Source organism: Heptranchias perlo, chromosome 36, assembly GCF_035084215.1.
Source record: "Heptranchias perlo isolate sHepPer1 chromosome 36, sHepPer1.hap1, whole genome shotgun sequence".
In the NCBI taxonomy this organism is placed as follows: domain Eukaryota; kingdom Metazoa; phylum Chordata; class Chondrichthyes; order Hexanchiformes; family Hexanchidae; genus Heptranchias; species Heptranchias perlo.
The window spans coordinates 6,022,595-6,034,893 of record NC_090360.1 but is presented as its reverse complement, the minus strand read 5'-3'; the positions used below and the strand labels follow the sequence as shown (position 1 = coordinate 6,034,893).

The window sequence follows — 12,299 nt, the reverse complement described above, 5'->3', positions numbered from 1 at the left end:
AACAGACAGTTTTTTCAACTGCCCGTTGCCAAGGCAATCAGTGTGCAGACAGACAGGTGTTACCTGCCAGGTCTCAGAATATACAAATCACCAAAAAAAACAACAAACAAAAAAAAAGAGATAGAGAGGTAGAAAGCCAACTCTATTTCGAAAGCCAAGGATCCTGTATGCCTTTTAACACCCTTCTCAACTTGTCCTGCCACCTTCAAAGAATGGTGTACATACACCAATTTGAGTCAGGCTGTTGCTGGGAGACAGGATTCTTTTGGTTGCCTGAGATTTTGGGAGCTGAGTTAGGAAGGGGATTATTTCAAATCAGAGCCAACTCTCAGGCAGATATATCTGGTGGTCGTAGCCTAACATTGAAAGGGGTCTGGGAATATCTCATCACAGAATATCATTTGAAATCATCTGGCAAGAGGGATGTAAAAGAGCGAGATAAGGTGGTGAGATGTCTATTTATATATCCACCATAAAGCACAGCAATCCGGCTCCTCTCGAGAGACACTTTAGATCAGCGCCCAGTAAGTTCCAGTGTGTTTCACTCCATTATACTGAGGATGTTAAATATGAAACAAAGTACAACTCACGCAAGATTTTAATCCCTTTTAGCAAGGTTTCAGATCTAGAATTAATACATTATCTGGTCATTATCACATTGCTGTCTGTAGGATCTTCCTGTGCGCAAATTGGCTGCCGCATTTCCTACATAACAGTCGTAACATTTCAATGTGATTGATTGTAATGTGAAGCACTTTGAAATGTTTGAGGGGTGATTAAGTGCTGTTTCAACACATTGCCTTTCTTACATGGGGAGCAAATTTCATTACACAGTAAGTGTAGAATATTTGCGCCAAAACCTACATGGGCACTTTTACACTTTGTGATACATAAAAGTAAAAGGAAGAAATTATAATGATCTTAAAAAAGAAAAAAGTGTTAAATTTATTGAAGTTCTTGTGTAATTGAATGTTTCAGGGGGCTGTGAATGGATGAGAGAGACTTGATTGCAACTTCACAAACAGAAGGCCCCTTATAGCTGGGAAGCCAATATCATTGAATAGTGTCCCATTAAAGCAACTAAATTAATCATGTCTTCCAAAACTAATTAGCCAACAGAATGCTTGATGTGCCTAAGTCGGCACAGAAAGAGACGGAAACCCAAAATTATCGTACCAGCCGTTTGCAATAACCAAACCTTAACTTAGGGGGGGGGGGAAAGAGAGTCAGGTACAGTACTGCAGGATGCAGCACACACACACAGTAAACAAAGTATGTGACCTTTGTCAATGTGACTATCTTCCACACAACACATGGGGACAAGATCAGAGCATGTCGTGGCAATGCATCAGCCTCTGGTTCAAGGGGAGTGTGGTAATGGGAGATAATGTCTGCCACTTCAGACTCTTAAGCGAACTGGAGAAGGCACTTCAGCCACTTGGACCCAATCAGGAACAGACAATAGTAAAAGATTTAAAGGACAATTCCAGTTAGTTGGAATTATCCAACATCCACTCTTGACAGTCCCTCCTCAGCCCAGATTTAGTAATTTTCTTTTCTTCACCTCAAGACTACACACCAGTTCCTAAGTCGACAGACGGGTAAGGCCTGTTCCTAAGAATCTGCCACTGCTCCAATTGAGCCAGTTTGCTAGAAGCTGTCCTGAAGCCATACTGGGTTGACCCACTCTCCAATTTGTCCCTCCATGGGAATAGTCTCCCACAGATGGACCAGCTAAGATCACAAACCCTTCCCATTCAGAATGACAGAAGAGCCCATGTTTTGCCAGTTGATGTCAGGGTCTTCAGACACACACATGCTGCCAGTATCTAGCATGAACTCGATTTACTGAGGGTGCGCACACTATCACTCCATCCAAGCTGTATGTAGCATTTTGAAGAGTTGTGATAGGTCGCCATACAAATGGCAAGTCTTTTTATTTGTGAGTCTTCCACAGTCGCACAGCTAAGATTAGGAACTGTGGGTGTGGGAGGTGAGAGGATGAGTCTCTAAATCCTCCTCGGTGTTGCCATGCCACACTGCCTAACTCCATCTTTAATTTCTAACAGCAAAACATACTTGAATTTCATGCTACCTGCGTCTAGATCAGTCAGTCTTGACCAGTGATACTTTCTGCATTCTGTACGTAACGTCTCAAACTCCTGTTCAAAAACAGGTTTGCACTTCATCCATCCTCTCCAAACATGGAACTGTTTAATAAAAAGGTTACTTGGCAGAAGCATTAGGGGACATCAGCTCATTAGAAGTTAACAGAGTCAGCATTTCAGTAATGTGGAGTTTATTGCGAATGGTATTACTAGTGTACTTTCGGGATCTGTAGAGACCTTTGTGGAGTCATAAACATTCTGAGCTCCTGAAGTCAAGAGGAACAAAGGAGATAGTAATTACAGAACCAAAACACTTCAGGAAATAGTTTGATAAAAAAAAGCGGACAGCAGGTGCTGGTAATGGTTCTGCTGTTGCCATTTACACCTCCTCCAGACCCATCTTTTGTTTCTTTATTGTCTCGTTACCACTCCCTTTTGCCTTGCATCATCATCCCTTTTGTCATTTAATCATTCCTACCCTCCACCCTATCACAGACCTTTCCCTTTGTTCTTACCGCCCCCCTCCAAATACCTTTTTCCCTGACTCTATACTTGCTTAAAACCTATTAAAACTCTTAACTACTACCAGTTCTGATGAAAGGTCATCAACCTTAAACGTTAACTCTGTTTCTCTCTCCACAGATGCTGCCTGACTTGCTGAGTGTTTCCAGCATTTTCTGTTGATAAAAAGTTGCATCTCCCTTTTGTAGTAGAGTGTGTAAATTTCATTATTACCAATTGTATAGTCAGTCCCACCAACGCGGAGGTGTAGCATCACCGGCTGGTTCACATATTCCTTCTCCCCCATGTCCTAATAAGCTTTGTCATCCACTTTTCCTTGAACAGAGTCAGGGCAGTGCAAGCACAGAGATTCTGCAATCAGTTGGTCAAGTATTACTGATATCCAGGCAACAGGAAGGAACACAAAACACAGACACAATCAGGCCGCCTTTGATCCTGCACATATGCAGCTTGAGCCAAAGTCCATGTTGGTAGAATCAGGTCACTACCGGAGTCACAACAACTACTTGTATTTATATAGCGCCTTTAATGTAGTAAAACGTTCCAAGGAGCTTCACAGGAGCGATTATCAAACAAAATTTGTCACCAAGCCACATAAGGAGATATTAGGACAGATGACCATAAGCTTGGTCAAAGAGGTAGGTTTTAAGGAACGTCTTAAAAGGAGGAGAGAGATGCAGAGAGGGGTTTAGGGAGGGAATTCCAGAGCTTAGGGCCTAGGCAGCCAATGGTGGAGCGATCAAAATTGGGGATGCGCAAGAGGATGAACTGGAGGAGCGCAGAGATCTGAGGGTTGTGGGGCTGGAGGAGGTGACAGATAGGGAGGGGCGAGGCCATGGAGGGATTTGAACACAGAGACGAGAATTTTAAATCGAGGCACAGTAACTAATCACAGCTCCTTAGTGTAAACCAAGGTTCATGACCTCTGAATCCAAACAGGCAGGTTCCAGTGTGCTGTCCTGGTGGTGCTTTAGTAAGCTCCATGATGAGTTTTTTTTTTGCCTGTCTGCTGTTTTAAAAAAAAACTTGCATTTACATAATCCTCAGCACATCTCCAATGTGTCCATGCACTCAACCTACCACGAATTACTTTGAAGTGCAGTGACTGTTCATGTAGCCGAACACAGCAACTGTTTGTGTGCAGCAAGATCCCACAAGCAACACAGAGATGAATCACTTAACCTGTTTTTTTTTTGATGGCATCATTTGAGGGGGGAACGTTGGCCAGGACATCGGGAGAACTCCCCACTCTTCAGGGAATCCATGTGATTTAACCTCAACTGGCAGATGGGGCCTGAGTTCAGTGCGTCATCCGAAGGAGAGCACTCCCCCAGTACTGCATTGAAGTGTCAGCCTAGATTATGTGCTCAAGCCCTGGAGTGAGCATTGGAGCCACAAACCTCCTAAATTAAGAGGGAAGACAGGCCACTAACTGAGCAGAGCTGAAAGGTAAATCAAATCAGCAGGAAAAGCAGATGGAAAGCAGGGCCTGGTGGCTGAGGCTCCTGGGAAGAGGATACAGTGGGCAGAACAAAGGCAGCTCAGCAATACGGGAAGGAAAGAGATTTAATCTTGTTCACCATCAGGCTGTACCGGCACTCTTCCAAACCAGCACGCTACGAGCCCATTGGAAGAACTAGACCTCAGGATGTAGCAAAACACTTTACAACCAACGAAGCAGTTTTGGAGACTGTAATGTAGGAAACGTGGCCGACAATTTGCACACTGCAAGGTTCCACAAACAGCAATGTGATAATGACCACAAGTGATGTCGGATGAGGGATAAATATTGGCTAAGACACCGGGGGAGAGCTCTCCTGCTCTTCTTTGAATAGAGCCATGGGGTCTTTTACGTCCTCCTGAGACGGCAGTGGGAGCTTCCGTTCAACATCTCATTCAAAAGGCAGCACCTCCAACAGAGCAGCACTCCCTCAGTACTGCACTGGAGTGACAGCCTAGATTTTGTGCTCAATTCTCTGGAGTGGGACTTGAACCCACAACCTTCTGGCTCAAGAGGGGCGTGCACTGCATACTTAGCCACAACTGACGCTACAACTGCCACAGAATGCATAGGCCACAAGAATGGGTACATGTGGAGCCAGCAGACTGCCACAGTATCTGACTGACGACTGACTTAGGGGCTCAACAATACCCATCGCAGTCTTTGTGAACCTTGGCTGCACATTTCCAACACAGGAGGATTCTGCAGAGTTGTGAATGGCATCCAGGCACTTCTCAGGATCAGTGGCTTTAAAGGAAGGCACGTTGGTTATTTTCTTTTCCTAAGACACTGGAATTCAATATTACTTTTATGCTGGTTTTAATGCATATTGAACCGCTGCGCTTAACACCACAAGCCCTTCCGCTCATGTTCCTCACCATTGCGGCACGGTTATGTGGAACAGGCGAGGTTAAATTGATGCCGCAGGGGATGAAAAATAAGGAAAAAAAAATCACAAGGCCACCACTGGCAGAGGCTTAAGGAGCAGATCCAGGCAGTCACCCGCTTGGTCCTAGGGGTTGAGAGTCTCCAGGATTGTCCTGGATTCTCCAGGAACACTGCTGCAAGCAAACTGCGAGAACAAATCAGTGACCTGAGATTTTTGAAAATTTTCTTTGAACATTTATTAGTTATAAAAAAAAAGTTGGAGATGGAATAAAAAAAACTGTTTGACTGACAGTCAGGCATTGTCCAATCGGGTAATTAAGAACTGGTTTACTTTCAAATTGGCTGTGGGAAGGCGGGGCAATGCGAGGATGGACGAGTCGGGCGACCAATGGCAGGCGGTTGGAGGCTGAAGTTCATGAGATTAAACCTCCAGGAATACATCCAACCAGAGTTGGCAACCTTACTTGGTCCCCATTGGGCCTTGAAGCTCAAGGTATTGTCGAGGCAGGAGTGCTGCAAACCGAGGCAAGACGACGCAGAGGCTGACCATTTGTAAAAAGTAAACAAAATTTGCAGGAAAACAAGGGCATGGTTTTGGGGAAAGGGTGCAGTGGGTAGAACAAGCGCAGCTCAGCAGTACAGGGAAAGGAAACAGATCGAGAGATCATCTCAAGTTCACTGCTCGGCCTGATGCCAACCTGTCGTGGGTCTCGTTTACACTGGCACCAATTCAGAATTCATAGACCAACAAGAATCAGCACCCTGCCCCCGCCCAAAGAAAGTCATCATGTGGTGCTGACACTGTGGCTCCATTTCTCATTCATATTGTGTAGCTGGTACTCTAATAATGCTGGGATAGCAAGGGGGGGGGTCAGAAAAAGGAGTCTCTGGTTATCCTGCAATAGATTTCACTGAATGAGATTGCTGACCTTGTCTGTGCAGCTCATCGAGGTCAGAAACAGCTTCAAGGATTCAATTGTTTTGCGGGGGAAAATGAGCAATGGAGACCGGTCCAGTTATTCCCTGTGTGTAAAATGGCAGAGTGTGGCTCACAGTGGTGGAATTGTACTGGCCTGCTCAACAGGCTGCTCCCCCCCCGTCCCCTGTCCTAGTGACCACACGGCATAAATAGAACTTAACTTCCAACAGAGCTCACGTACGAAAAAAAAACCAGCTGAACATTTAACCCTTTATGCTAAAGCCCACAGGCAATTTATTACTGCCACTTTATGATTTGTCATCTAACACAGCAGTGGGTCCCTGTTGCATTCTGTAAACAGCAACTTGCATTTATATAGCACCTTTAAAGGTAGTAAAACATTTGGACAGTTACATGGGTAAGATGGGTATAGAGGGATATGGGCCAAATGCAGGCAACTGGGACTAGCTTAGTGGTATAAACTGGGCGACATGGACATGTTGGGCCGAAGGGCCTGTTTCCATGTTGTAAACTTCTATGATTCTATGACATCTTAAAGCACGTCACAGGAATGTAATCAGACAAAATATGACACCGAGCCACAGAGGAGATGTGAGGACAGGTGACCAAAAGCTCGGTCAAAGAGGAGCGTTTTAAAAAAGGAGGAAAGGGAGAGGTAGAGAAACAAGAGTAATCATTAAGTATTTGTTGCGAGCAAGGACAGGTCAGTGATAAAGCAAATCCATGTGTTTTTTGAATAACGAGCAAAATACTGCAGTTGCTGCAAATCTGAAACAACAGAAAATGCCGGAAACACCCAGCAGGCCAGATGGCATCTGTGGAGAGAACAGACAAGTTATTTCAGTTAACATGAAACGCTATCTCCTCTATTCTCTGCAGGTGCTGTCCTGCTGTTTCCAGCATTTTCCGTTTTTGTTCCATGTAATGAAAGGTAATAGTCTGGGTAGTAATAATAAGGGACAAAGGGGGAGGAATTTTTGTAGTGTGTTCAGGAGAAATTTCTTGACCAGTACGTTTCTGGCCCAATGAGGAAGGAGGCATTGCCGGAATTGGTTCGAGGGAATGAGGCGGGCCAGGTGGAGCAAGTGTCAGTGGGGGAACATTTAGGCAACACCGATCATAGTATCGTAATGTTTAGAATAGCTATGGAAAAGGACATAGACCACTCTAAAGTAAAACTACTTAATTGGAGGAGGGCCAATTTGAGTGGGATGGGAACTTATCTGGCCCGGGTAAATTGGAATCAAAGATTGGCAGGCAAAACAGTGATTGAACAGTGGGCAGCCTTTAAGGAAGAGATGGTTCAGGTACAGTCTAGGTACATTCCCACACGGAGGAAAGGTAGGGCAACTAAAGCCAGAGCTCTCTGGATGCCAAAAGAGATAGTGAGTAAGATGAAGCAGAAAAAAGGGGCGGATGACAGATGTCAGGTTGATAAGGCAAGTGAGAACCAGGCTGAAAATAGAAAGCTCAGAGGGGAAGTGAAAAAGGAAATAAGAGGGGCAAAGAGAGAGTGTGAGAATAGACTGGCGGCCAACATAAAAGGGAATCCAAAAGTCTAATATAGGCATGTAAACAGGAAGAGGAGGGGTGGGGCCGATCAGGGACCAAAAGGTCTACTCATGGAGGCAGAGGGCGTGGCCAAGGTACTTAATGAATACTTTGCCTCTGTCTTTAGCAAGGAAGATGATGGTACCAGAGTCTCAGTAAAGGAAGATGTAGTTGAGATACTGGATGGGCTAAAAATTGATGGAGGAGGTACTAGAAAGGCGAGCTGTACTTAAAGTAGATAAGTCACCCGGTCTGGATGGTATGCATCCTAGGTTGCTGAGGTAAGGGGGGAAATTGCGTAGGTACTGGCCATAATCTTTCAAACATCCTTAGATACGGGGGGTGGTGCCAGAGGACTGGAGAATAGCAAATGTTACACCCTTGTTCAAAAAAGGGTGTAAGGATAAACCCAGCAACTACAGGCCAGTCAGTTTAACCTTGGTGGTGGGGAAACTTAAACGATAATTGGGGACAGAATTAGCGGTCACTTGGATAAGCATGGATTGATTAGGGAAAGCCAGCACGGATTTGTTAAAGGCAAATCGTGTTTAACTAACTTGAGAGTTTTTTGATGAAGAAAGGGAGGGTAGATGAGGGCAATACGGTTGATGTCGTGTATATGAAATTTCAAAAGGCATTTGATAAAGTGCCTAATAGGCTTGTCATTAAGATTGAAGCCAATGGAATAAAGGGGGCAGTTGCAGCATGGATGCAAAATTGGCTAAGTAACAGGAAACAGAGAGTAGTGGTGAACAGTTGTTTCTCGGAGTGGAGGGAGGTGTTCAGTGGTGTTCCCCAAGGGTCGGTGCTGGGACCACTGTTTTTCTTGATATATATTAATGACTTGGACTTGGGTGTACAGGGCACAATTTCCAAATTTGCAGATGACAAAACTTGGAAGTGTAGTGAACAGTGAGGAGGACAGTGATAGAGTTCAAGAGGATATAGACAGGCTGGTGGGCATGGGCGGACACGTGGCAGATGAAATTTAACGCAGAAAAATGCAAAGTGATTTTCATAGAGGGAGTGCAGCGAAGGTTCACCAGACTGATCCCTGGGATGGCAGGACTGTCAAATGAAGAGAGCTGGGTCGACTCAGCCTGTATTCACTCGAGTTTAGATGAGAGGGGATCTCATTGAAACATAAAATTCTGACAGGGCTAGACTATCTGGATGCGGGGAGGATGTTTCCCCTGGTGGGGGGGGGTTCAGAATGAGGGGTCACAATCTCAGGATACAGGGTAGGACATTTAGGACTGAGAGGAGGAGAAATCTTTTCACCCAGAGGGTGGTGAACCTGTAGAATTCTCTACCACAGAAGGCTGTGGAGGCCAAATCACTGAATATATTTAGGAAGGAGCTAGATAGATTTCTCGGCACAAAAGGCATCAAGGGGTATGGGGAGAGCGCGGGAATATGGTAGTGAATCAGCCATGATCATACTGTATGGCGGAGCAGGCTCAAAGGGCCAAATGGCCTACTCCTGCTCCTATTTTCTATGTTTCTATGTGATACATTTCAATAGGAAGAATGAGGAGAGGCAATATAAACTAGAGGGCACAATTCTAAAAGGGGTACAGGAACAGAGAGCTCTGGGGGTATATGTGCACAAATTGTTTTAGTACCTTTCACAACCTCAGGATGTCCCAAAGCGCTTTGCAGCCAATTAAGTACTTTTGAAGTGCAGTCACTGTTGTAATGTAGGAAACACAGAAGCCAATTGGCGCACAGCAAGATCCCACGTACAGCAATGTAATAATGACCAGATAATCTGTTTTTACTGATGTTGGGTGAAGATAAATATTGCCCAGGTCATCAGGGAGAACTCCCCTGCTCTTCTTCGAAATAGTGCCACGGATCATTTACGAGGGGGCAGACAGGGTCTCTGTTTAGCGCCTCATCTGAAAGACGGAACCTCCAACAGCACAGCGCTCCCTCAGATTGGTCAGTGGGTGAATGACTGTTAAATTTGTGGTGCTGAACAGTACAGTCCATGGAAGTCCCAGGTTGATTCCCAGTCTGTGCTGAGTTAGCTGATCTCAGCGAGAGGTGACTGAGATGCTGCAATTGCTCACACTTTGTCCTTGGGTTCGGGGGAAAACGAGAGAAAATAGCCAGCCAGTGACACCTGCAGGAGAATGTTGCTATTGCATGCGGCCTCAATTGGACTTTCCATTCCTTTTCATTCCCACCCCCCACAGTTGAAAAGCGGCTGAAATGCAGCATCTGAGCCCACAGATGAGCAATGAATGACCACAGGGACACAGTGCTCGACAGTATCCGGTACTCGTCAAACCACAACCCAATGGACATTACTGCCAGCTTTTGGGGGAAGGTCCAAAATTGGAGCTAATCACATAGATCTATTCTCAGTGATCATGCTGCCCACAAGGTTCAAGTTGCCTTGGTATCCTCCAACAGATTTGTAATCTAAATAAAAACACACCCACCCACACACTGGAACAACCAAGAGGGAGTTTGTCTCATGCGCCATCTTATCGGAGTGTAAAACCACAGGAATTTAATTAAATCATTCTTCCATTATTAATTCAAGACCAATTTATAGCAGAAAATGCATCCAAAAGGGAATCTTCGGATCAATTTGGGCACAGAAGTGAATTAAATCACTGGAGCATGGTGCGCGAATAAATCCAGCTTTGTTTTTATTAACTGGAATTCCAAGATTGTTATCACTGTTAGAGGAATGCAATCTGCAATTTCATCTATTTTTCTTTGAAAATGGAAAGCCAGTGGGCTTCTCTGTAGCGTCCCTTATAATCAGGTCTAATGGGTTACGATGGCTGAACAGATCAAATTGCATTTTTAATTCCGTGGAATTCCAGGACACCTCCTGGAATTGTGATCCATAATTCTGTTTTTCATTGAAAACTGGTTTTGGTAACATGGCGTCACACAACAACTTGGATTTATACAGCGCCTTTAACGTAGTAAAACAACACAAGGCGCTTCACAGGAGCGCAATCAGACAAGATGTGACACCGAGCCATATAAGGAGATCTTAGGACAAGTGACCACAACACAAAGCCATTCACCCACTGACCAATCTGAGGGAACGCTGCACTTCTGTGGAGAACTGTCATGAGTAAAATGTCCTCCCTAAACCCCTCTCTCCTTTAAGATGTTCCTTAAAACCCACCTCCGTGACCAAGGGTCACTTGTGATCGTTTTTGTTTCTGTATATTTTAAAATGGTTTTAATCTTGAGTTCAGACAAGAGGAGCAAATCCACGTGGTTAAGGAGAAGATGATTCAGACTTTGTCTGCCCCCGCTACAATTAAGGAGAGTTAACTCTGTAACATGATCTAACTCCCTTAGTTACAGGAGTTTCAGAACAAACACGACTGTATAAAAAGCTTCCAAACAGCAGCCTGCATTCCATCCATCTGCCCACCAATTAGATGAGCTACAAACTTTTTAACAGTTCAGATGGGTTACACGTCACATGGAAGAAAAAAATCCAATGTCCCCAAGGCTTGTGTAAAACCAAGTCCATATTTGGGAAAAACTCCACCATTACATTATTCCTGTAGACTTTCTTTGAACTGAGCACTTGATAAAGTGAGCGAGTGTTTCTGGATTTGGTGAAGAGAAACAGAAAATCACTTCCTACAGGCCACACTTCCTGCTTTCACTTAGTCTCACCACACACGTTCAATTATTTTCACTTCTGTGAAGTGAACTTTATTTTCCCACAGATTACAATTTTTAAAACTAAATTTTTTTAAAACAAAACAGCAGACTTTATTTTCTCTGCAGGAATAAAAATCTACCAAATCAAGTAGCAGCACAAAACCAATCACATTTTTGAAGATTATATGATGCAGACAGGTGAAGAAGGGCATTGGAGTCACCCTCTTTGGTGATGTTATCTAACAGCTTGCTTATGCTGAGCTCCAGTGCTGTGATCTGGATCAGCATTCGGACGCACAAATGCCCTTTGCATCATCAATGATCTATTTAAACGGCAAATGCCAGTCAGTATAACCCGAGTGGTCGATGTGCCACCAAATCCCACCTTGGTCTCCATTACATCTGCTGCTTGCCTCACTTCACACTATTTTTAAAAATGTATCTGCACACTTAAGCCGAGTAAGTTGTGGCTTCTGACGTGTTTTTTTTAATTCATTCATGGGACGTGGACGTCGCTGGCGAGGCCAGCATTTATGGCCCATCCCTAATTGCCCTAGAGAAGGTGGTGGTGAGCCGCCTTCTTGAACTGCTGCAATCCATGTGGTGAAGGTTCTCCCACAGTGCTGTTAGGAAGGGAGTGCCAGGATTTTGACCCAGCGACGATGAAGGAACGGCGATATATCTCCAACTACAGGAGGTGACAGTGGACAGGGCAGCAATGGGTCACCGAGTCCAGCCACAAAGATGCACTCGCAGTCACCTGTGGGTCCTTGAGTGGCTTGGGAAGCAAGAACAACAACTTTAATGTAGCAAAACAGGAGCGATCATCAAACAAAATTTGACACTGAGCCTCATAAGGAGAGATTAGGACAAGTGACCAAAAGTTTGGTCGAAGAGGTAGGTTTTAAGGAGCATCTTGGAGGAAGAGAGAGGGGTAGAAAGGTTTAGGGAGGGAATTCCAGAGCTTAGGGCCTAGGCAGCTGAAGGCACGGCCGCCAATGATGGAGCGAAGAAAATCGGGGATGCGCAAGAGGCCAGAATTGGAGGAAAGCAGAGATCTCGGAGAGTTGTAGGGCTGGAGGAGGTTGCAGAGATAGGGAGGGGAGAGGCCATGGAGAGGTTTGAAAACAAGGGTGAG

The 12,299-nt window shown here is 44.8% G+C and overlaps 1 protein-coding gene across 1 annotated transcript in view; it reads right to left on the bottom strand.

Moving 5' to 3' along the window:
* The window catches only part of mcu (mitochondrial calcium uniporter), a 114,375-nt gene that overhangs the window by 67,955 nt on the left and 34,121 nt on the right, over positions 1 to 12,299 (bottom strand). The gene's annotated exons all lie outside the window — the stretch shown is intronic.